At 41.7% G+C, this 25,732-nt stretch overlaps 1 protein-coding gene across 5 annotated transcripts in view; it reads right to left on the bottom strand.

Annotated features, from left to right (window-relative positions):
* The window catches only part of LOC114028477 (transmembrane and coiled-coil domain-containing protein 4-like), a 109,908-nt gene extending 108,159 nt beyond the window's left edge, over nt 1–1,749 (bottom strand). For 4 of the 5 annotated variants that reach the window (XM_027842718.1, XM_027842717.1, XM_027842720.1 and 1 more), the window contains exon 1: nt 1,680–1,749. The gene's annotated coding sequence lies outside the window, so the exon portion shown is untranslated. The remainder of the gene's footprint in view (nt 1–1,679) is intronic. The other variant, XM_027842719.1, reaches the window with a different exon arrangement.
* Nucleotides 1,750–25,732: the final 23,983 nt, after the last annotated feature.

The raw sequence follows: 25,732 nt of genomic DNA, 5'->3' as shown, positions 1-25,732 counted from the left end.
CTAATTTACAAAAAATTAAATATATTTTCAGTACTGTGGTACAATGGAAAGAACATCAATTCTAGAGTCAAAGAACCTGGGTTCAAGTGGTGCCTCTGGTGCTTATTATCTGGATGACCTTGGGCAAGTCATTTAACTCTCTGGGTCTCAGTTTCCTGATATGGATGGACCATATGGCGTCTGAGGTCCTTTCTAACTTTAGATCTAGGATCTGATCTTTTAAAGGGCATTTCTCAGATTTCTTGGTTGTCATCTACACTGAAAAAGAAAAGTTAAGCTAGTTCTTCTACTAACTTAGTATGTGACCTCAGATATGTGAGTCTCCCTCTGTTGATCTTAATTTCCTAATCTACAAAGTGAGGGGGCTGATCTGGAATATCTAAGATCTCTCTCAGCTCTGCCATTTCATGTTTTAAGGCCCCTCCCAGGTCTGACATTCTGTGTTCTTAGGGCCCTCCCAGCTTTGACATTCTGTGCTCTAAGGCCCCTCCCAGCCCTGACATCCTGTGTCCTAAAGGCCCTCCCAGCTCTGACATCCTGTGTTCTAAGGCCCCTCCCAGCTCTGACATTTTGTGTTATAAGGGCCCTCCCAGTTCTGACACTCTGTGTTCTAAGGGCCCTCCCAGTTCTGACACTGTGTTCTAGGGGCCCTCTTAGCTTTACTATTCTTCAACTCAAGGGCAATTTTACCTAGCTGTTTTCAGGAAGCTGGTTAGGTGCCATTACTTCCTGACCTAAGGCAGCATAACTTTGCTTCCTCTGATTTGGAGGTGGTTAAGGGTTGAAGGAGGCAGATAGGTGGTTCAGTGGATAGAGCACTGGAACTCACTGAGTTCACATCTAGCCTCAATTTAGTTAACCCCTTTGCTTTAATCCACTGGAGAAGGGCATGGCAAACCACTTTGCCAAGAAAATACCATTGACAGTATGTTGCAAGGGGTTACTACGAGTACAGCGACTGTCAAAATATTTGGAGATACCTTGTTTTCTAGAGCTCAGGCCTAGCAAGCAGGCTGTGCCCTGGACTTGGCATAACAATAATCCTTTGCGCTCTGGACGATATCACCTTTACTGTGAAATTAATTAAACTTTTGTTTGTGTCCTGACTCTCCCGTCTCTAGCTGCTTCTTTAGCTCCGGCCACTCACGGGTTAGAGGCCGTTGGAGTCAGTTGACAAGACTGAACAACAGTAACAAAACGGGCTGAAGAACCAGGGGTCAGGTGAGGGGATGGCCCCCTCCACCCTAAGAAGGAGCCGCTCCAGAGGAGGGGGTCGGGCCAAGGACTTGAGGTGCCTCAGGGGAAAGTTGGGAGCACATGGGAGGAGGCCCACGGTGCAGGGCGGATCTGGAGCGCGGAAGTTTGTGCCGGGGATGGGGGTGGAGTTTAGGAACAGCAGAAAGGTCCCAGCTGTAAGGGGGCCAAACGGCTGGGGGAGAGGGTCTCCCGGCACACTGGCGGGGGACGGAGGGGAGATGGGGAGACTGGGGGGTCCACACTCACCCTCCGGGGTCCCGGGGAAGAGAGCAAAGCACTCAATCGTGGAAAGGGGAGGAGAGTTCAAGGACAAGGTAAACTGAGCTCCAGGGGACCCAAGAGTGACATCCGGACAGGACTGTGACACGAAGGCCCCGCGGGGGCCAGCCCCAAGCCCCCTCCCGCCCTGCGCTCAGCCTTACCCTTGCGGTGGCCCCGGTGGCCGCGTCCCGGGCTCCTTCCCGCCCCCCTCCGCCCAGGCAGCCAGCCCTGGTCCCTCCTCCTTCTGCTCCTTCTCCTCCTCCTCCTCTTCCTTCTCCCCTAGAGCCCTAGAACCGCTGCCAAGAGCCAGCCCACCCCGGGGCGGGCGGATGACGCCGCCTCCGCTGGCCGCCGGCCTGCACCGGCTTGTCCCGGGCTGCCCCGCCCAGCCACGGAAGGCAGAAGGATGCTCAGAAGATGCTTGGAGGGCAGAAGAGGACCAGCCCCGCTGAGCCGCGGCTCGAGTTTGAGTCTGGCTTTGTCATCCAGCAACGTGTGCTGCCGGACAGATAAAAAAGAAGTAGCCCCTGACCTGCTTGAGCTTAGAGTCTGGGTGGGGAGACACCCCAGCATCTGGGAGGTCTGTGAAAGCAAACAGGGGATTTCAAGTGTGAGAGGACGAAAAGACGACGCTAACGTAGTCCTTATAAACGCTCTGGGAAATCGCTCTTCCAGCCTTCAACTTCACTGGCAAGTGTGGTCCCCAGGGTACTTCTGATTGGCTGGGTCTAAGGCTATGCATTGGAACATCCTAATATCAATCTACGGTTAAGTGCCCCTAATATCCAACCAATGATTAGAGCTAGCGTTTATATAACTCTTGAAGGTTTGCAAAGCACTCCACAAGTATTATCTGATTTTATTCTCACAGCAGTCCTGGGAGGTAGGTGTTATTATCATCTCCATTTTATACATGATGAAAAAACAGGCAGAGCAAACGGGATTTACCCAAGATTCAAAGCTAGGAAGAGACTGAGGTCGTATTTGAGCTCAGGTCTTCCTGAATCTAGGTCTGTTGTTCCATCCACTGCAACCATCAGATTAGTGCCTGAATAACAAATTACCTACTGACGTGTCCTTAATATGAACTAACTGGTTATCAGTTAACAACAATGAGCTCTTACAGAGGCCTGTAGCCCTCATAAATGTTCTGAAGTTTCCTCTCCACCCCAGTTCCACTGGCAGATGGGTCCCCAGGTTACCCCTGATTGGCTGTGGGTGTGTTTCTAATGCTTTGAGCTGGAAAAACCATCAGGTGTCTTTCTCTAACATTCATGGCCATTTAATATATCTACAATATCATCCAATCATTAATGCCTCAATGTAAGTTACCTGTTTGTAGTTCCTCATGGGCCCTTACGTGGTGCAGTGCATAGAGCACCGGGCCTGGAGTCAGGAAGACCCTAGTTCAAATCCAGCCTCAGACACTTAACTAGCTGTGTGATCCTGGTCAAGTCACTTCATCTTGTTTGCCTCAGTTTCCTCATCTGTAAAATAAACTGGAGAATGAAATGACAAACCACTTTAGTATCTCTGCCAAGAAAATCCTATGAAGAGCTGTACAACTGAACAGCAAACATTTCCTCAACATCATTGATAATCAATGAACATCAATTAGCTTTTACAAAGGGATGTTTTCTGAAAAGATATAGCTAGAACCAAAGTACAACCACCTCCTACACCCTGTTAGCTTTCTTCCCTCTACAGACTACCTTAGCCCCTGAGGAGAGTAGATTCCAATTTAAAGAGGTGACTAGAAAACTTTTCCCCCACTGAGTTCCCTGAGGTACCTTCTGGTGGGTGTCTATGCCTCAAGCCTCTCCACTCCAACCTCTCCTTCATTCAGCTAGCAAAGTGATTTTCCTAATGAGCGAGTCTGACCATATCCCGTCCCCTACTCAATAAACTCCAGTACCTCCATATTACTTCCAGGATCAAATATAAGAATCCTCAGTTTGGTGTTTGAAGCAGAAAAAGCAAACAAACCCGGCCCCTTCCTACTTCCCTAATCTTACACTTTGTTCTCCATATCCTTTGCAATCTAGCTTCATGGACCTCCATGCTCTTCTCTGAAGAAGACATGCCATCTCCTGGCTCTGGGCATTTTCAGGTATTTCATGCCTGAAATACTCTTCCTTCTCACCTCCTCTTCCTATCATCCCTGACTTCTTCAAGACTCATCTCAAGCCTAGCTCAAATCCCACCTTCTTTGGGAGGCTTTTCCTGGTCCCTGCTCCTGTAGCTAGGAGTGCCTTCCCCTCTGAGCTCACTCATCTTCTCCACTGCCCATCTTCCAGCCTCTTAACTTCACCCTCTGGTACCACCTTTATTTTAGTCTCTCACAAAGAGCTGAGTGCCTTTTCTCCAAGGCCATCCAGGTCACTACATGGATTCTGGATCTGATTGCCTCCTGTCTTCTCCACTGGATAACTCGCTATCATACTCACTCTCTCTAACTTTCAATCTCTCACTATCTTGTTTTTTTTTTTTTCCTTTTCTGCCTACAAACTCACCCAAGTCTTTCTCATCTTGAAGACTAGATCCAACCATCCCTGCTAGCTATAGCCTTCTATCTCTTCCCTTCTCAGTCAAACTCTTTGAAAAAACTGTCTACACTTGGGCCTCCACTTCTCACTTTTTTCTAAACCTTCTGTAATCCTGCTTCTGACTTCATCACTAAACTGAAACTATTCTTTCAAAAGTTACTAATTATCTCTGGATTGATAAATCAAATGGCATTTTCTCAATCATCTTTCTTGATCTCTTTGGATCATTTGAGACTGTTTTTTGGGGGGATTTTTTGGTGATGCAATTGGGGTTAAGTGACTTGTCCCAAGTCACACAGCTAGTAAGTGTTATGTGTCTGAGGCCGAATTTGGGAATTTGAACTCAGGCCCTCCTGATCCCAGGGCCGGTGCTCTATCCACTGTGCCACCTAGCTGCCCGTTTGCTACTGTTAACCAACCTTTCCTCCCAGATATTCTGCCCTTCCACCACATCCTAAGGACACCGGGCCTTGTCATTTGGCCTGTAGTTGCACCCTCTTATAGATTATTCTCTGTTAGAATGTAAGTTCCTTGAGGGTAGAATCATTTTTGTATCTGTATCTCCAGTGCCTGGCACATAGCATAGTGCTTAATAAATATTCATTCAGTCATCTCTCCATCCTAAGATCCATCCCAGTTTTGACATTCTGTGTTCTAAAGCCTCTTCTAGCTCTGAAATTCTATGTTCTCTGGTCCCTCCCAGCTGAGACATTATAGGTTAGAATTTCTTAACTTTTTTGAGTCATAGACCCTTTTAACAGTTGGTGAAGTTTATAGACTCCTTCTCAGACTAATGTTTTTAAATGCATAAAATAAAATGTAAAGGACTACAGAGGAAACCAAAAATGGTTATAAAAATATAATTTTAAAAAACATCACATACCCCAGGTTAAGAACTCCTGTTAAGTTCTAAGACCTCTCACAGGTCTGACATTCTATATTCTAAGGCCCTTTCCAGCTCTGATACTCTATATTTATTTTAAGGCCTCTCCCAGCCCTGAAATTCTATATTCTAAAGTACTTTTCAGCACTGACATTCTATATCCTAAGGCCTCACCCAAGTCTGACACTCTGTATTCTAAGGTTTCTTCCAATTCTGACACTCATTGTGTTAAGATGCCTCCCAAGTCTGACATCCTATATTCTAAGGCCCCTCTGAGTTCTGATGGTCTATGTTTCAAGGCTCCTTCTAGCTTTGACATTCTAAGTTCTAATTCCCTTCCCAGTTCTGTCATTCTATGTTACAAGGCTACTTCTAGCTGTGACATTCTATGTTCTAATGCCCCCCCCCGACCCAGTTCTGACATTCTATGTTCCAAGACCCCTTACAGCTCTAGAATTCTTCGATTCTATAATCTGGAAAGAGAAAGGCAGAGAAGAAATATAATTAAAGTCTGCAATTTCCAAGTTTATGGAGAAAGTGAACACAGAGTTGTTCCCCACTTGCTGAAACACCAGACTTAGCCTTTTCCACACGTATCTTGAAAGGAGTAAACTTTGGATGAATAAACTTTTCTTCCTCAATAAGTGGCTTTCTTCCTTAATAAGTGCCTGCTATGTGCCAGACACTATGGTAAGTGCTGGTGATAGGGAAGAAAAAAGACAAGACAGCCCCTGCCCTCAAGGAGCTCACTGTCTGATGGGTTCTACCCATGATGGATTTAAGGAACTCAACCCAGTAGATGATGTAGACTAAAACTATAAGTGGGTCATTGGAAAGTTCCCACCACTGACATCCTTCTCCCAAATAACTAGGTGGTACCAAGGATAGCACTGGTTCTGGAGTTAGGAAGATCTGAGTTCAAATCCAATCTCAGACACTTACTAACTGTGTGACCATGGACCAGTCATTTTGCCTCTGTCTCCTTCGGTTTCCTCATATAATAATAATAGTATGAAAACAATAATAAAATAATAAATATGAAAATAAAATGTAAAATAATAAATATGAAAAATGATAGAATGGCCGGGAATAGAGAGTTAGGTACCCTAGTAGCCCAGATGACTGAGGAATGCTGGATTTCAAGTTAGAGGACTTGGATTCCAATCCTGCCTCTGCTCTTTAGAACTGAGTAATCTCAGGCGAGTCATGTGACCTTTCTAGAATTCAGTTTCTTCATCTATAAAATGGGGGGAGGGGTTGGATGAGGTGACCTCTCCAAGGTCTCTTTGCAGCACTGAATACTACGATCCCTTGAACTTGTAAAAACACCAAAACATTGAACAGTAATCAAGGTCTGGTCATAGACGATTGCATGCATAGTGATTTCAGGGATTCTAGGAAGGCTTCTCGGTGGTCTCCCAATTATTTGTTAGCTGATGCCTGGAGCTTTACAAGGAGAAAAAGCCATTCTCTGTAGCTTCAGGAATTGATCCCTGATTAAAGACTGAGGGGGCTAAGGCTTGAAGCAGACCTTACAGCAGGCCCGCAAGATGTTCGGCAACGGCAGGCCAAAGGATTTTTGGCCAGCGGGCTGTGAAAAATGTGGGGTTGCCACTGTGCACTCTTCTGTTTGTCACGTGACCCTCGGCAACCAACCATCATCAGTCTGTCTCTAGTCTGATCTATCTTGGGCCTGAATAAGTTTAGCCTTTTTTAATTTTGATCACTACCTACCGCCAAGTTGTGCAGGTCTGTCTTAGAGTAATGAATGTCAGAACCCACCCTGGGGGGAGAGTGTCAGGACACTAGGAGAAGCTGGGGTACCTTTACCATCTTTGCTGTAATAGTGGAGTAGGAACAGCAAAGTCCTATTTTCCCCCCAGAACAGTGAGGCCCCATCCTTTCCCTATATGTTGATTAGGCAACCCTTTCCCCTATATTCTTAGCCCTTTCTCCCATATGCTGCCCAGGCAACTACTTCCCCCATATGCTGAATAGGCAATCTCTCCACTCCATAGCTCACCCTCTCACCAGTGACCTTGTGGTCAAGGGACTTTCCTGGGACTACTCAAGCGCAATGGGACTCCTCAATGCCCGACAGTAACTTATGTGATGTCAAAGCCCTCATTAACATCTCATGAATATGATAATGAAGGGACTCTTGAAAGTGAAAGTATGGCTATTTCAAGATAGCCACCCAGAAGACCCAGTAAAGCACAGGCACAAGTCCTTTTTTGCTTGCATAGCACAAAGATTATGTATGCCATAGCAAATTTCCATAAGTTACTCCCCCTTCAGCTCTGATATACCCTTCCACCCAACCAACCAGTATTGTAAGCTGCTTGGTTCCATTTGTTTTTTTGACAAGAAAGCCCTGCTTGGAAGGACTCTGGCCTTGGTATTCTTACCGACTTTGAACCAGCTCTCCCACTGCAATAGAACTGGCCCTGATAACACTGGGGGACCCTTGGGGTGACTCTTTCTATTCCTTGATCTCAGATCCCTTCTCCTATGTTTACTGCCCTCATCCAGGCGTGTATGGGTGTTCAGGAGGACCAGTACCTCTGGTGTGAGGGCCACTGAGCCCCTTTCAGGGCTGTTCATGTCGTCCACCGAGCACTCAACTCTCATCTGTGGCTCCAAGGAGCTGTAGCATGCCCAGTGCCACACCCAGGTAAAACCATCTTGGCAAACAGGCTAAACCAGGTTAAGGATAACCAACAGTGAGTTGGGGGGGAGTGTCTACCCCTAGCATGTGAAGACTTCCCTGGATGAAATGGGTAGAATAGGTAGATCAGAATAATTAGTTTCACTGGCCACAAAGGTGGCGGAAGCAGGTGCTGTGGGGTGCTTACAGCTCGAAGCTGCCAAGGTCATCCGCTGCATCCTGGGCCATCACCGGTTGTCCTGACTTTTGCTTTGCCACTGGATTTTGATGACTCTGGAGCAGAGAGTGGCTGATGACTTTGTGCATCTCTGCCTTACTTCAATACAATTCATGCACAAGTCAAGACATCACCCCATCATGTCATTGGTCTTCTTGGAAAATGAAGGACAAGCAACCTACAATCTTGTAAAAAAAAAAAAAAGATAATAATGGCCTCTAACTCCCAAGGTTCCCGTGAGGATCAAATGAGATAATATTTGTAAAGTACCTGGCACATAGTAGGTATTTAATAAATGCTTTTTCCCTTCCTCATCACTGTGCGAAGGTGACCCTGAGTTTTTGGAGGCTCTGTGAGTGGAGCAGAAGCTCAGGTAGGTCCTATCAAAGCGGAAAGCTAGGATATTGCCTATTCCGCAGATGAAGTACTTGTCTGCTCAGCATATGGGGGAAAGTGCTAAGAATATAGGGGAAAGGGTTGCTTAATCAACATATAGGGGCTTGGTGACAGTGTATCAGTTTGAAGAGGCTCCCACTACTAGAGAATAGTAATGAAGGACTGCAATAGGGTGTGGTCATTAAGAACCGAGCTGGGGCAGGAATGTTGCTAAGGTAAAATCAATAGGACTTGTTAATTGATTGAATATAAGAGGGCAGAGGGTAGGAAGAGTACAAGATAATTCCAAGATTAATAGCATGGAAAACATATAGTCAAAGGTGTTGCTATGCACAAAAGTAATGAGAAGTAGAAGAAGCAGGTTTATTACTTGTGTGATTATATTGAAGTCCCAAGGTTTCTGGGGCTCAGTTTCCTCTTCTGAATGTCACAAAGGCAAGGAGAAGGGGGATTGGTAATGACCATTTACCTAGGAGAGTGAGCGGGGGACTCTACCCGGTGCCAGCCCACTGTATTTAGAGAATCTGCTTCCAGAGGGCCGTGACATTGTGCAGCGGAGGGGGCTGGCTCTCCACTTCGGAGCATATATAGATATGCAGGGTCTAGTTCCTATGCTCTTACTGAGTGGTCAGGAGAAGCCTTTTGATTGGCTGCTGAGCTAGAACTAGGTGTACATAGAAAAGGTACTAGCCAGCCAAACCATTTTCTCTATTTCCAGGTGGTGAAGTAAGAGAGATAGAGAGATAGAGAGAGAGAGATAGATAGATAGAGAGGGAGAGGGAGAGAGAGAGAGAGAGAGAGAGAGAGAGAGAGAGAGAGAGGAGAGAGAGAGAGAAGAGAGACAGAAGAGACACAAAAGACAGAGACACAGACAGAGACAGACAGAGACAGAGACAAAGAGACAGAAAGAGAAAAGAGAGAGGGAGGTAGTGCCATTAGCTTCTCCCCCTGCAGGCTCTACGTGGCTTGTAAACTGATGGCCCTGCTGCTGCTTCTACTGCTGTGTCTTTTCTTCCCCGTTTGGGGGTGGAGGAGGATTGAAGACAGGATCTTTGGGAGAGCCGGCAGAATTCACCACTAGCGACAGCCATGGCAGCCCTGAGCCATCTACACAGAGGTGGTAGTCACCTCTGAGAATGGATGAGATTGTTGTACGGTCTGATGCTGAGTGAAGTGAGCAGAACCAAGAGAACGTTGTGCACAGTAACAGCCACGTTGTGTGATGACTAATATTGATAAACTTAACCCTTCCCAGCAATACAAGGATCTAAGACATCTCCAAAGGCCTCATGATGGAAAATGCTATCCACATCCAAAGAAAGAACTATGGAGTTTGAATGCAGATCGAAGTATACTGTTTGCTATTTTTTTTCTCTTCTGTTGAGTTTTGTTTCCTCTTTCTGGTGGTTCCCCCTATTGGTTCTAATTCTTCCTTACAACATGACTAATGTGAAAATACGTTTAATAGGAATGTATAGAGCCTATATCAGATTGTGCGCCATCTTGGGGAGGGTGGTGGGGAGGAAGGGGGAGAAAAATTTTAAACTCAAAAGCATATGAAAGTGATTGTTGATAAATCAAAATAAATTAATAATAATAAAAAAAAGAATGGATGAGATTGCCAAAAAAGAAAGCTTAAAGAGAGGAGAGTAGAGGGTCTAGGAGGGGAAAGGTGAGGAAGGAACAAGCATTTATTATGTCCTTATTATGTGCCAGGCTGGTGTGCTAAATGCTTTACAAATATTAGATAGTCACATTTATGGGCGTGGTGGGAGCAGCATCTGTTTTATGGAGGCCAGGCTGATTTCTCTTTTAAGGGGCAGGGAGTTCGTCCTTGGCACAGGGGACTAGGGCTGGATCATTAGTGTGCCTTCTTGGTGGCCTGAAGTACAAAGCCAATAGCTAGGCCTAAGAAGACTTGGGGCTTCTCAAACTTGACAGAATTCTCTTCACCGTGGCAATTGACATACCTCTTTGGGCACTGCTACCTTGGTGACAGGTGGGGAGGCAGAGGGGAACTGTATCCACCTGAATCAGTCCTTATTGATCCTTTTTTAATGATTGAGTAAACTTCTTTTTGTCAAATATTTTATGGCCCAGGAATATTTAATTGCCTTCCTGGACCACTGGAACTGGCCTGAGATAGACCTGGCCCAGAATAGTTGGGAGGAATATGTCAGAGAATGAGTTGTTATTAAAGTAGGCAAGCCAGGAAGGTGTGTTTTCTTTGAAGCTAAGAAAGGACAGAATGTCCAGTGGATGGATGGTAGTTAGAAGTCTCCCAGGCTACAGAGAGACCCCTGGATCCAGCATCTAGGAATCCTGGGTGACCTTTGGGAGAGCAGTTTTAACGAGGGCAGGAGTCCAATGGCAAGAAGCCAAGCAGAGAGTGGGGAATGAGAGGGTGTCAGTAGAAGACTTACAGAGCCTTTTCATGAGAGTCTCTGTCCTCAAAGAGCTCAGTCTAATGAGGGAGACAATGTGGGAATAACAAGGTACAAACAAACTATGAATCAGAAATAATCAACAGAGAAAACGCCCTAGAATTGAGGGGGATTAGGAAAGGTTCCTTTTTATAGAAGGTGGGACCTTGCCTGGGGCTTAAGCCAGGGAGGCCAGGAGGTGGGGTTGGAGGAAGGACAGAGTTCCAGGCATAGGGGGTGGCTGGTAAAAATGCCTGGACTATAGGAGTGGACAGTGGGAGGAAGTAGGAGAAAGGCTAAATTTAGGATTGGGAGATGAGTGATGGGGTGTTTGTTGTGAGGCAGAGATTTATGGGGGGGGAGGGTGGTGACTGCAGGAGCAAGGCCCTGGAGGAGAAGGGTGGCAATAGGATCAAAGGTGTAGGTAGTGAGATTAGCCTTAGCGAGCATTTGTTAGTTTTTCTGTCGTGTCTGACCCTTCATGACCCGTTTGGGGTTTTCTTGGTAAAGATACTGGGGTGGTTTGCCATTTCCTTCTCCAGCTCATTTTATAGATGAGGAAACTGAAGCAAACGGGGTTAAGTGACTTGCCCAGAGTCACACAGCTAGGAAGTGTCTGAGGCTGGATTTTTTTTTAAACTTTTTTTAAACTTATTTTATTCTGAACTTAAGAAATAAATCAGCATTTCCATAACATAGAAGAATAGAAAAAAAAATGATTGCATACAAAAGTGCAAATTGATTATACATAACTTGCTATTCCTTTTAAATATATAATAAAGTTATTATGTAACTTTTTTCTCTTTTTCTTCCTTTTCTCCCTCCCTCCATCCTGCTCTAGAGATGGGTACCTTAGACACAAATATGTGTGTGTGTGTGTGTGTGTGTGTGTGTGTATGTGTGTGTTTGTATGTATGTATGCTTGTGTAAAATCATTCTACGCATACTTCTGTTTATCAGTTCTTTCTCTGGCTGTAGATGACTCCATGCCCAATGCTCTATCCACTGTTACCAGCTGCCCACTAGGCAGTAAGGATCTCTCTTTGGTAATCAGGGGGAAAGAGGAGAGGAATGGTGATGATGGTTGGAGAATGGAGGAGGGGATGAGGAAGCCCACGCTGCATGGCCTCAATCTTCTCATTAAAGGAGGATATGATGTCGTCTGTGTTAAGGGTGTCAGGAGGAAGGATCCAGGGCAGAAATGAGAGGCAAGAGGAGAGAGTTGATTATGCACTCTCACTAAGGTGAGGGCTGGTTTTAGGACTAATCTGAGGAACCATGAAGCAGGAAACTTGTACTTTCTTCCTGATTCTTTTGGGGACTTCCTGCAAGTGTTTATTAAAAAAAAAACCCCCAAAACAATTACATCTTTATATCTGAGATTTCTCTTCCCCTCTCCAGTCCATCCTCCATGCAGCTACCAAGGTGATTTTTCTCAGTCAGAAAATCTGAACCATGTCATTTCCTGACTCAATTGCCTCCAGTGACTTCCTATTGCCTCTAGGATCAGATATAAACTGCTCTGTTTGGCTTTTAAAGCCCTTCACAACTGGGCCCCACCCTACCTTTCAAGCATCATTATATGTTACTCTTCTTCCGGTACTCTTTCATTCATTCTATCCTAATGGGAACTAGTTTGTGTCAGAGGTAGGGCTTGAACCAAGATCTTCCTTACTCTGAGGCCTGCCCTTCACCTAATATGCCACACAGTCTCTTACTAGGAGGGTACGGCATTGAAATAGGTACATGGTTTACACAGGAGGGTGTAAACAAGTAGGGTGATGATGGAAAGGCTCTCACATGAGGAGCCTGCCTCTAAATCCCTTGATGATGCATCGATATCTATAGAGTATACATACCATTTATTAGTTATTTATCACATTTACTATGTGGCCAGACCATCTCCTCTTCCAGTCTTCCATTTCTCTTGATGACATCAATTCCTCATTGGTAATATCGCACAGCAGACTTGCATGGACCATTCCCATCTCCATTGTCTATGGGCCATCTGCATTTTAATTCTCTACAGATTGGAGTACTCTATGACTTGCCTAGCACATAATAGGCACTTAATAAATGCTAGTTGACTTGACAACTTGTGACCGTCCAGCATTACCATAAGGATATTTATGGACCTTGATTTCAGGGAGCATCTTGGGGCCATTAGAAATACTGTGCAATTCCCCAAAGGCTACCCAGTCCCTTTTCTTCTACTTGTTTAATTCTGGGCTCAATTCATTGTCAACCAGTCAAACAATCAGCAATTGAGCACTGTGTGTGCATTGTACTAGGCACTAGGGATATAAAGACAAAAAATGAAATGTCCTTTAGGAGCTTATATTCTTTCTGTGTTCATCCATAGAATCTGTTTAAGATGTATGTGCTGATGGACCAACTCCCTGCCATAGTCTGGACGATAGACTTTTATCCACTTGGTTTTTCCTGTGTGGATGGTTAGGCTGAATTCTTTGGAGTGGTTATGCTTTTCATTTAGGAAAGTTGGTAACATTCTCACGGTTGATAGAATCAACAAAATGTTTGCATGGTACACTGGAGCTGAAGTAAGAGGATGTAGGTTCAAATCACAGCTCCACCACTTAGTGCTTGTGTGACCTGACCAGGGTAGTTGATGGTGCCGTGGATAGAGTGCCATGCCTAGAGTCAGGACTTTATGGATGAACAACAGCTAGGTGGCTCCACAGTGCATAAAGTGCTAGGCCTGGAGTCAGGAAGACTCATCTTCCTGAGTTCAAATCCGGCCCCAGATACTTACTAGCTATGTGACCCTGGGCAAATCACTTAACCTTGTTTACCTTGGTTTCCTCATCTGTAAAATAAGCTGAATAAGGCAAACCACCCCAGTATCTGTGCCAAGAAAACCCCGAATGGGGTCATGAAGAGTTGAACACAATTGAAATGAATGAACAACAATGACCCTGGCTCAGGGGGTTAATCTATCTGAGCCTGGCTTTCCTCATCTGTAAAATGAAGGGGGTGGGATTAGATCCCTTCCAGCTCTAAATTTATGATGAGTAACTGGAGTATCTCGCCAAGTCTAGAGCATCCCTCTTTCCTCTGCACTCTGTGGTGGACTTCCTCCATGCTGGAGGCAAACACCTTTGGTGAACACAAATCTTTCTGCTTTATGTCTCACTTGATATAAAAAAAATCAGAGTCACAGAACAAAGTTACCTCTGTTTCTTCTTTTAAAGAGTCTTTGATGATTTTTGACATGAGCAGAAGATAGCCTGGATCCCAGTCTCTTTTCTTTTGGGAAGAGAGCCTGAAGGAGCTTGTCACTTTGCTCTGCCAAGTAAAATCTTCTTAAATAGACAACAATCAGAACAGTAGAATCTTGGTTTGTGACTATAAAGATGTGATCAGCAGAACAATACGGTCAGTGAAAGTCTGCCCATTCTTTCTTTCCTCTAGCTGTTAGAGTACTGTGCCTAGAGTCATGGAGACACAAGCTCAAATCCACCCTCAGACACTTATTAACTGTGTGACTCTGGGCAAGTCAATTAACCTCTGAGTGCCTCGGTTTCTTCATCTATAAAATGGGGTAACTAACACCACCCTACTCCCAGAGTTGTTGTGAGGACCAAATGAGGTAATATTTGTAAAGCATTTTGTAAATCTTAAAAGTACTTAAAGTAAATGTTAAAGATTTAGAAAAGATGGGAAAGTAGGCATAAATCAGTAGTTATTGATATTTTCTTTGTTGTCTTTTCTTTGTAGTAAGATTGGAAATTTTTCTCGTTAAAGAAGAAAAATGAAATCCCCAGCAGTTAAGATGCCTCATTTGTCAAAAGGGCCCTTAGAATAGAGAATGTCAGAGCTGGAAGGGATGTTAGAACACAGGATGTTAGAACTGGTTGGTTCCTTAGAACACAAACCATCAGAGCAGGGATGCTTCTTAAAACATACGATATCAGAGCTGGGAGGAAGGAACCTTAAAGATCTTCTAATCCAAGCTCTTCTCACAGATGAAGCAATCAACCAGCAAGTAGTTTTTAAAAATAAATTTTTATTATCTCTTATTTTTATATCATCTACACTTTCCCATATATCCTTCTCCCTTCCCCTCCCCAAGTGATCCTTGGGAAGACTTCAAAAATTTTTTAAACAAGTGGGGTATAGCCAAGATAGAGGAGTAGAGGAAGCTCTCTGCCAAGCTCTCCAAAACAACTTTAAAATAACTATTCAAATCAAATTCTAAAACGGCTCAGCCAACGAAAGGTCAGAGTGAGAGATTCTTCCAGCCCAAGACAACTTAGGAGGTCAGAAGGTGACACCAGGATGGAGGCTGGCCTGAAGCCCACGTGGATACAACACCAGTGGTGGGACTTGGTGATGGCAACAGCAGCAGCGGAAACTTTGGGAGGTCTTAAGCCAGAGACGGTAAGGAAACCTGGCAGATGGCCAGGAAGACATTCCAGGGGAACATTACAGGGGACCCCTGTGCTAGCACGGAATTCAGGACTGGATGCAGTTTGGCAACTCCATTGCCCGTACACACTTCTGGATCACAGTGCAAGGGCAGAGGGAAACGCTTCTGGTCAAGAGGGAACAGGGGTCCTGAGGAGCAGTATAGCTTGTAATCCCAAGGGACCAAGAGCCTTTTCTGGCTAAGGGCCAAAGCAAAGAACAGGAGAGCAGTGACCACACCTTTCCTTAGATCATACCATCTTGTAAATACTGAAAACTTCCAAAAGTTTCAAAAGAAAAAAGCCTAAAGCTTGGAACAGTACCCCTACCACCTCCCACACCAGAAACAGAACCCAACTTTAACATAAAGTTCAAAGTCAAGAAATAGGCTGGAAATATGAGTGAACATTTAAAAAAAAAACAAACCTGACCATAAAAATCTACTATGGTGACAGGGATGATCAAGACACAAACTCAGAAGAAGACAATGATGTCAAAACGGTTACAAGCAAAGCCTCAAAGTGAAAAAAAAAAGTGAATTGGACATAAGCCTGACACGATATCCTGGAAGAACTAAAAATGATTTTCATAATCAAATAAGAATGGTAGAGGAAAAATTGGATAAAGAAATGAGAGTGAGGAAAGAAAATTGTAAAAAGACAATTAACAGCTTAGTAAAAGAGGCACAAAAAATGTTGAAGAAAATAAGACCTTAAAAAACAGAATTGGCTAAATGAAAAAAGAGGTACAAAAGCTCACTGAAGAAAATAATTCCTTAATAATTAGAATTGGACAAGTAGAAAATAATGAGTCCGTGAGACATTAAGAAACAATAAACCAAAGTCAAAAGAATGAAAAAAGAGAAAAAAAAATGTGAAACATATCATCAGAAAAATAACTGACTTGAAAAATTAATTGAGGGAAGATAATAGAATTATTAGACTACTTGAAAGCCATGATAAATAAAAGATCCTAGACATCATATTTCAAGAAATTATCAGAGCATCTAGGTGGCGCAGTGGATAGAGCACCAGCCCTGAAGTCAGGAGGACCTGAGTTCAAATCCGGCCTCAGACCAAACACTTGACACATACTAGCTGTGTGACTTTGGGCAAGTCACTTAACCCCGATTGCCTCACTAAAAAAAAAAAAAAAAAGAAAGAAATTATCCAGGAAGAATGCTCTGATATCCTAGACCCAGAGGGTAAAACAGAAATTGAAAGAATTCACCAATCACACCTCAATGAGATCTCAAAGTGAAAACTCCCGGGAATATTATAGCCAAATTCCAGAACTCCTAGGTCAGAGAGAAAACACTTCAAGTAGCCAGAAAAAAACCATTCAAATATTGTGGAGCCATAGTAAGAATCATACATGATTTATCAGCTACTACATTAAAGAAGTGGAGGGCTTGGAACATGATATTCTAGAAGGCAAAAGAGCTAGAATTGCAGCCAGGAATAACCTGCCAGAAAAACAGATGGATTTACAAGTGAATTTTACCAAACATTTAAAGAATACCAATTATAAACTATTTGAAAAAAATAGGTAAAGAAGAAGTCCTACTAAATTCCTCTTATGACCCAAATATGGTTTTGATACCTTAAAACAGGGAGAGCAAAAACAGAGAAATAAAACTATAGACCAATTTCCTCAATGAATATCAATGCAAAAAAATATAAATAAAAAACTAGCAAGGAGATTACAATAATATATCACAAAGATCATATACCATGACCACATGGGATTTATACTAGGAATGCAAAGCCGGTTCAATATTAAGAAAACTATAAGCATAACTGACCATATCAATAACAAAAACAATGAAAATCATATGATCATATCAATAAAGGCAGAAAAAAACTTTTGACAAAATACAACACCCATTTCTACTAAAAAATACTAGGAAGCATAAGAATAAATATAACCTTTCTTAAAATGATAAATAGTATCTATCTAAAACCAAGAGCAAATATTATCCATAGTGGGGATAAAATTGAAACCATCCTAATAAGATCAAGGAGTGAAGCAATGATGTCCATTATCATCACTATTCAATATTGTATTAGAAAGTCTAGCCATAGCAATGAGACAAGAAAAAATTGAAGAAATAAAAATAGGCAATGAGGAAACAAAACTATCATGCTTTGCAGATGATATGATTGTCAACTTAGAAAACCCTAGAGAATCAACTAAAAAAGCTGAGTTAGCAAACTTTAGCAAAGTTGAACAATATAAAATAAGCCCACATAAATCATTAGCATTTCTATATACTACCAGTAAAACCCAGCAGGAAGAGATAGAAAGAGAAAATACATTTAAAATAATTGCAGACAATATAAAGTACTGACTAACTGCCAAGACAAACCAGGAACTATATGAGCATAGTTATAAAACACTTTTCACAAAAAATAAAGTCAAGTCTAAACAATTAGAAAAATATTAATTGCACATGTGTAGGTAGAGCCATATAATAAAAATGACAATTCTACCTAAGATAATTTACTTATTCCACGCTTTACCACTTGAACTACCAAAGAGTTACTTTATAGAGCTAGAAAAAAATAATAAAATTCATCTGGAAGAACAAAAGGTCAAGAATATCAAGGGAATCAATGAAAAAAATGTGAAAGAAGGTAGCTTAATGGTACCAGATTTCAAACTATATTACAAAGTGGTAATCATGAAAACAATCTGGTACTGGCTAAGAAATAAAGAGGTGGATCAGTGGAATAGATTAGGTACATAATACACAGTATTAAGTGACCATAGCAATCTATTGTTTGATAAACCCAAAGATCCAAGCTTTTGGGGTAAGAACTCACCATTTGACAAAAATTGCTAGGAAAACTGGAAATCAGTTTGGCAGAAACTAGGCATAGACCAACATCTCACACCATATATCAAGATAAGGTCAAAATGGATCAATGATTTAGGCATAAAGATTGATATCATAAGTAAATTAAGAGAACATGGAAAAATGCACCATCAGATCTACGGTTAAGGGAAGACTTTATGACCAAACAAAAGGCAGAGAGATAGAGATAAAATGCATAATTTTGATTACATTAAATTTAAAAGGTTTTACACAAACAAACCTAATGCAGCCAAAATTAGAAGGAAAATAGGAGACTGGGGGAAAATTTGCAGCAAATTTCTCTGACAAAGGCCTAATTTCTCAAATATTTGGGGAACTGAGCCAAACTTATAAAAATACAAGCCATTTCCCAATTGATGAATGGTCAAAGAAGAGTCAGTTTTTGTAAAAAGAAATAAAAGCTATCAATAGTCACACAAAAAAGTGCTCTAAATCATTATTGATTACAGAAATGAAAATTAAAACAACTCTGAGATACCACCTATCAGATTAGCTAACACGACACAAAAGGAAAATGACAAATGCTAGAGGGGACGTGGAAAATTAGGACACTAATGCAGTGGAATTGTGAACTAGTCTAACTATTCTGGAGAACAACTTGGAACTATACCCAAACGGTTATAAAACTGTGCATATTCTGACTTAGTAATACCAATCAATTTGGTAGCAAATAATTGGAAATTGAGGGGATGCCCATCAATTAGGCAATGGCTGAACAAATTGTGGTTTATGATTTGTGATGGAATACTATTGTAGTATAAGAAACGATGAGCAAGATGCCTTCAGAAAAACCTGGGAAGTTATATGTATGTGAGTAGAACAAGGACAACATTGTACACAGTAACAGCAATATTACAATAAAGATGATCAACTGTGAAAGATTTAGTTATTCTGATCAAGACAACAATCTAAGACAATTCTAAAGGACCCATGATGAAAAATGCTATCCACCTCCAGAGAGAACTGATGATCTCTGAGTGCAGATTAAAGGATATTTTTAAACTTTCTTTATATTTCTTGCTTGTATGTGTGTGTTTTCTTCTGCAATATGGCTAATATGGAAATATGTTTTGTGTGATCTCACATGTGTAATTAGTATATTGCTTGCCTTCTTAAGAGATGGGGGAGGGGCTGAAAGAAGTTAGAGAATTTGGAACTCAAAATTTTAAGAACTGAATGTTAAAATTTTTTTACATGTAATTAGTAAGTATTTATTGAAATACATAAAGTATATCACAAAATAAAGAATTTTTTAAAAATAAAAAGACAAAGAAGGAAAAATCATGAAAACTGATTAATACATTGAACAAGTATGTCTTTATATTCAATGTTCCATACTCGTGAACACCTCTTCAAAGGAGCTGGGGAGGAGACTCCTCACATGTCTTCTCCGGGGTCATGATTGTTCTTTATAATTTTACAACATTCATTTTCTATATTTTGTGTTGGTTGTGCTTTCCACTTATATTGTTGTCATTTTGCATATTGTTTTCTCGGCTCTACTAACTTCACTCTGCATGAGTTCCTGTAAGTCTTTTCTTGATGCTCTGTATTAATTATGTGTGTTGTTTTCTTACAGTGCCCTAATATTCCATTATATTCATGCACCACCATTTGTTTAGCCATTCCTTAGTCCATGGTTTGTTTCCAGAAACTACCACAAAAAGTATTGTTATAAATATTTTGGTCTATTTGGAGCCTTTCTTTTTGTCAGTGACTTCCTTGGAGTATTTGCCTAGCAGTGGAATCTCTGAGTCAAAAGGTATGGACATTTTATTTATTTGCATAATTTGCATAATTCTAAATTGCTTTCCAGATTTGTACTCGTTCACCGGTCTACCAACAATGCATTAGTGTCTGTCTTTCTGTAACACCTCCAACACTGACTATTCCTGTCTTTTGTCTTCTTTGTCCATTTGTTGGGTATGAGGTGAAACCTCAGAGTTACTTTGATCTGCATTTCTCTTATTATTCCTAGTGTTTTGGAACATTCTTTCACATGTCATCAAGTACCTGTTTAGCACTTTCTCCATGCCAGGAACTATGCTGGTGCTGAGAAGAATCTGAGTTTTAAAGAGGTCACATTGCTAGCTAGTGACAGAGCTAGGAGTTTCAGAACCTAGGTCTCTTGGATCCCAGTCTGATGCTCTCTCTCCATTACCTCCTAGGGTGTTTGTTTTAAAAGGAAAGAGCAGGCATCTTCTTTCTGGAGAGCTGTTCCCTTCAAGAAGGAACAGTCTAGTGCCTATATCTGAAGAAGCGTTTCCTTACCTAGGCCCCCTATTCTCCCTCTGAGTATATTTACCTCCTACCCAGAAAGCAGGGCTTTAGCCTGGGCTCCCAGCTCTGGTTTCCACTGAATACCTGGCCTTTGTCCTCTGGCTCTGCCTTTGGATGAGGCCCATTAGAAAATCTTCTGCCTTGAAGGATGAGCATTAGTTTTTTGCTCTCTCTCCTAGCCCTTGCTTCCCTTATTTGTTGGCGTCTCCATTAGGTTCTCAGGGGCTGATGCCACTATGCCCTAGATAGACCTTCCTACTAGGATCATAATTTTGGGTACTGGTTTTCCACTTTCCACTGAAGACGCTGTGGGAAATTTAAAAACATTCACTTGCTCTCAGTCAGCAGAAATGAAGATCAGAGAGGTTCAGTAATTTGCCTAGAGACACATAGTATTGGATGTGGGGAGAAAGATTTATTGGGTAGTTATAATAATAGCTAACATTCAGCCATGCTCAAACTAGGGCAATGACAAAGTTCTAGATTCCTGCAGTAGTCAGGAGCCTCACCTGCACTGGGATGGCCTGAACCATGACCTCTCTTCTTTGCCTGGCCCTTTGGCCACCATCACCAGGGTCTCATCTTTAATCCATCCTGGTCTACCTTCTTCCCAACCTCTGCAAAGTTAGAGTATGGATCATTCCCTTTACCCCAAATACCTTCCTCAAACGAATTGGAAGTTAGGCCTAGATGATAAGATGAAGAGTATTTGTGGAACCAACTGAAGACCAGAGAGTGAAAGTGATTCACCCCAAGAAACATAGCTTACTTACACAGGCAGCCAAGTTGGGGTTCCAACCCAGGTCTCTTCATTAGAAGTCCAGTATACCTCTAGTTCTTGTTAAGAACTACAAACTGTCTTCCAAGCAAACTGGTCACAATGCAATTTTGTCACTTCCTGTGACAGCTGGACCCAGAAGGTAATTTCTTGATTATATTTATGTGGCAGGCCCTATGGAATGCTGTCTCAATTGGGTGGTCACATTCATAGGTTAGGGTCCCCGGAGTACAGCTAAATGCTATTACTCTTTCAGGATTCTGCTCAAGTAACCCTAAGGGGAGGGGTTTCTAGTACTGTTGATAATGAGCCCCCATCAGTCTGCTTCCCATTGGTAGTTAGCTAGACTTGGTTAGCTTTTACAAAGGGTATTTACTAAGATCATATATTAAGAATAGTTAAGTGAGTGTGGTACAGCGGAAAGAGCACTGGTTCTAGAATCTAGACATCACAATGCAGAGTGCTGGACTTGAAGTCAGGAAGATATATGTTCAAATTCTGTCTCTTTCACTGACTACATATGTGACCTTGGAGAAGTCAAGACCTCCCTGGGCTTGTTTCCCTATTTATAAATGAAGGGGTTGGACTAGATGCCTTCTGATGTCCCTTCCAACTCCAGTTCTATGATTCTATGATTTTCCCCCTCCCCAAACTGGGGACACAGTCTCCTCTTGAACATACAAGGTCGCCGGGGAGAGTAGACTCAGATTTAAAGTACGAAGGTATTGCAGCACATGGGTGGAAGACGCGGGTGGTCAAAGGTATAAGTCACAACTCCTGTTTCCTGGAGGTCTTTTTTTCTCTTAATAAAATCCTGATGAAGTTCTTTTTAGGTGTAGCTCTCTGTTGGGAAGAGATAGAAAGAGAAATTCTGCATAAAATAACTACAGAATGTATAAAATCCCTGGGAGTCTACCTACCAAGATGCCCACAAGAACTAGATAAATACAACAGGCCTAAATAATTGAAGAAAGAGTAATTGTTTATTGGTAGGATGAGTCAATATAATAAAAATGACAATATTACCTAAATTAATTTACTTATTCAATGCCATACTAAACTACCAAGTTGAGTGGAATGGCTCTTAGAGAAATAATAACTCCACCCAACAACAAGACAGAGCAGTTAAATGGTTTTTCTTTGGTCACCTGGAGGAGGTGGGAGCAATGACAGAGCAGAAGTAAGTCTTGATTCCCTCACTGGTTCATTTAATGACTGTCCTCAGAGAGAATATGACCATAGATTTCTTTAAAAGAAAAAAAATTCTTATTGATATACTTTGTTTTTACATCACCTACATTTCCACCTGTATCCCTTCCTTTCCCCCTTCTGGGGTGTCATCCTGTATAAACAAGCTTTAAAAAAGAAGAAGAAAAGAGAAAAAGTCAGCAACATCAATCAATACGTTAAAAAAAATCTGAAAATCTATGCACTGTTCTTCAACTATAGACCTCCAACCTCTGCAGAGGTATAGGGGATGGAGTGGAGATGTCTTCTCACACACATATTCTTTGTCATTTTGTAACCTTCATTTTCTTTTTTAAAAAGTTTTGATTGATATTTTCTGTTTCTTATATCACCGTAGTATCTCATGTATCTCTCCTCTTCCCACTTCCCCAATTGCTACAATGTGACAAATAGTATGTTTTGAAGAGAAAAAAAGTCAGCACAATTGATTGTTAAGTTGAAAAAGTCTGGAAACGTGCAATATGTGACATCTGTGAACCTCTCACCTCCACAAAGGGGATAGGTTGGAGGTGTCTTCTGATATCTCTTTATTCTTGATGCAACCTTCATTTTAGATCGTCTTGTAGAGATTCTTCCCATTTACATTGTTGGAGTCACTGCACATATTGTGTTTCTTGGCTCTGCTTACTTTACTCTACATCAGTTAATATAGTTCTTCCCGTACTCCTCTGTATTCCTCACACACTCCATTTCTTACAGAACAGTAATATCTATTACATTCATGTACCACAATTTGTCTAGCCATTCCCCAGTTGATGGGCATCTCCTTGATTTCCAGTTCTTGGTTACTACAAAAAGTGCTTCTAAAAATCCTTTGGTATGTATGGGGACTTTCTTTTAATGAATGGACTTCTTAACTGCAGATTTCTAATTGACTATTGCCTGTTGTTTACTTGTTATAAATTGTACTCCCTGTTCCTGGCTTCTATAATGTTGAAGGAGACTACCAACGTATTGTAGAAGGTCTTCAGGGATCTACTATATTAGAAATAGACCACACTGGGTGACTTTACAGCTACGAATGAGGCTTTTCTCTGCTCTTTAATTAAGAAGAAAGAGAAGCCTATGAATGAATAAGCATTAATAGCTTACCATGTAACAAGCTTATTGTGCTAAGCGTTGTGTAGTGGAAAACCTATTAAATTTTGATTTTAAAGAATCTGGGTTTGAATTCTGAGCATCTTAGGCCTTGACTTTCTCATCTGTAAAGTGTAGAGATTATACTAGAGGATCTCAGAGGTCCTTTTCAGCTATAAATCCTGGAGCAAGGGTTTTAACATTTTCCAATAAGCTGTGGGCAGCCTCGTCTCCCTGTGAGAAGCCTTGAAATGAGGGAGGCCCTTTAATGAATGCAGCATGAAATGTGGAGTGTTAAGAAGGCCCCATGTGAAGACAAACAAAATCATAGAACTAATGAAAAGTTTAAATGATAAACTATCATAGAATCATGGAATCTAGGAAATTGCTCTCTTTTCAGAAAGACCACAAGAGGTCAGCTAGTCCAATCCTTTCAATCCTCTGCATAAGCCCAACAAGTGATTATCTAATCTATGCTTGACCAAGAGTTAGCATAGGGGAAAGAACATTGGTGTAGGATCAAAGGACCTGGGTTCAAGTTCCGGTATTGACACTTACTTTGGAACCTCAGACAGATCACTTAATCCTTCTGAGTCTCAGTTTTTCCCATGTATACAATTCAATAATACTTGAATTGCCTACGTCTAAGGGTCACTACCTGCAGTGCTAAGTAACATTCCTAAAGCAGAGTTCTGACGCTATTAGTTCTCTGCTCTATAACCTTCAATAATTCCTATTGTTCCCAAGATAAAATACAAATTCCCTGCCTTGGTATTTAAAGTCCTTCACAGTCTAGATCCTGATTAACTTTCTTTCTTTCTTTTTTTAAGCACAAGGACTTCAAAAAAATTTTTTTTATTCCAAATTCTCTCCCTCTCTCTCTCCCTCCCTCACCCTTTGAGAATGCAAGAAAAACAAAATCTATTACAAATATGAATAGTCATGCAAAACAAATTTCCACATTATAGCCACATCCAAAACAGAAAGAAAGAAAGAAAGAGGAAAAGAAAGAAAGAAAATATGCTTTAATTTGCATGCTGAGGCCATCAGGTCTCTTAACTTTCAACTCTTATTTCACATTTATACGCTCTCCATTCCAGCCAAACTGGCCTATTTGCAGTTCTCCGAGCTCGGCATGTTTTGTTTCCCACTTGCGTGCTTTTGTATGGGTTATCCTGTGCACCTGGAATATATTCTTTTCTCCCCTTTTACCTCTTAGAATTCTGAGCTTCTTCAATGCCCTACTTGAGTTCTGTAGCTTATAGGAAGCCTTTACTAATCCCCCTAACTGTTAGTACAATACTCTCTTCCCCCTCAAATTATTTGTTTTTACTTATTTCTGTAAATGTTGTACCTCCTCTGTTTTAAATTTTGCCTGGGTATCCCTGGCACCAAGCACAAAGACTTTCTACATAATAAGTAGCTGCTTAATAAATACTTGTGGTAAAACTTGTATCTCTCTATAAACATGAGCTTACATAATGAAATTCATCTTCAAATAGGGAAATAATTACTTGCGCCCTGCCCCCACCCCTTAGATTTTTGGACAGTTTCAGGTGCTAACAAGTTTTTTCCCCCAGCTTTGGGTTACTGCCACCAAGTTCCAGTAGTGTGTGTGTCTGCTCATGATCCCCTCACCAGTGAGCTTTCCTTAACAGTCAGCCATAGACACAATTAGCTCACAGCACCATCATTTGTTCTAATTTCACAGTAAGAACTGAAGCTACAAAATATTCCTCCTCCTCCCCCAAATCAGAGATTCCATGATTCCATGATAGTGTATCATTCAAACTTTTCATTAGTTCTGTGATTCTATTTGTCTTCACATGGGGCTTTTTTTTTTTTTTAGGCAGTTGGGGTTAAATGACTTGCCCAGGGTCACACAGCTAGTAAGTGTCAAGTGTTTGGTCTGAGGTCGGATTTGAACTCAGGTACTCCTGACTTCAAGGCAGGTGCTCTATCCACCGAGCCACCTAGCTGCCCCTCGCATGGGGCTTTCTTAACACTCCACATTTCATGCTGCATTCATTAAAGGGCCTCCCTCATTTCAAGGCCTCTCACAGGGAGATAGGGCTGCCCACAGCTTATTGGAAAATGTTAAAACCCCTCTCCCACAGTATTGTAGGATTTATAGCTGGAAAGGACCTTAGACATCCTCCAATATAATCTCAACATTTTACCGATGAGAAAATCGAGGCCTAGAGATGCCCAGGATTCAAACCCATGTCCTTTAAAATCAAAATTTAATAAATGTCAGTGGGAGCAGTAGACAATGATAGTGAGTCACATACATGTCTCCCTACATGTGGCCGAGGTAACTCAGGATTCTAGGACTACAAGGTCTTGATGGTTTTTTCTTCCTTGTGGAGTCCTCTTTACAGCTCAACTCTCA

Source organism: Vombatus ursinus, unplaced genomic scaffold, assembly GCF_900497805.2.
Source record: "Vombatus ursinus unplaced genomic scaffold, bare-nosed wombat genome assembly UNPS02014884.1, whole genome shotgun sequence".
NCBI lineage: Eukaryota > Metazoa > Chordata > Mammalia > Diprotodontia > Vombatidae > Vombatus > Vombatus ursinus.
Note: the sequence above shows the minus strand (reverse complement) of the source record. Positions and strands in the feature narration are given on the sequence as shown.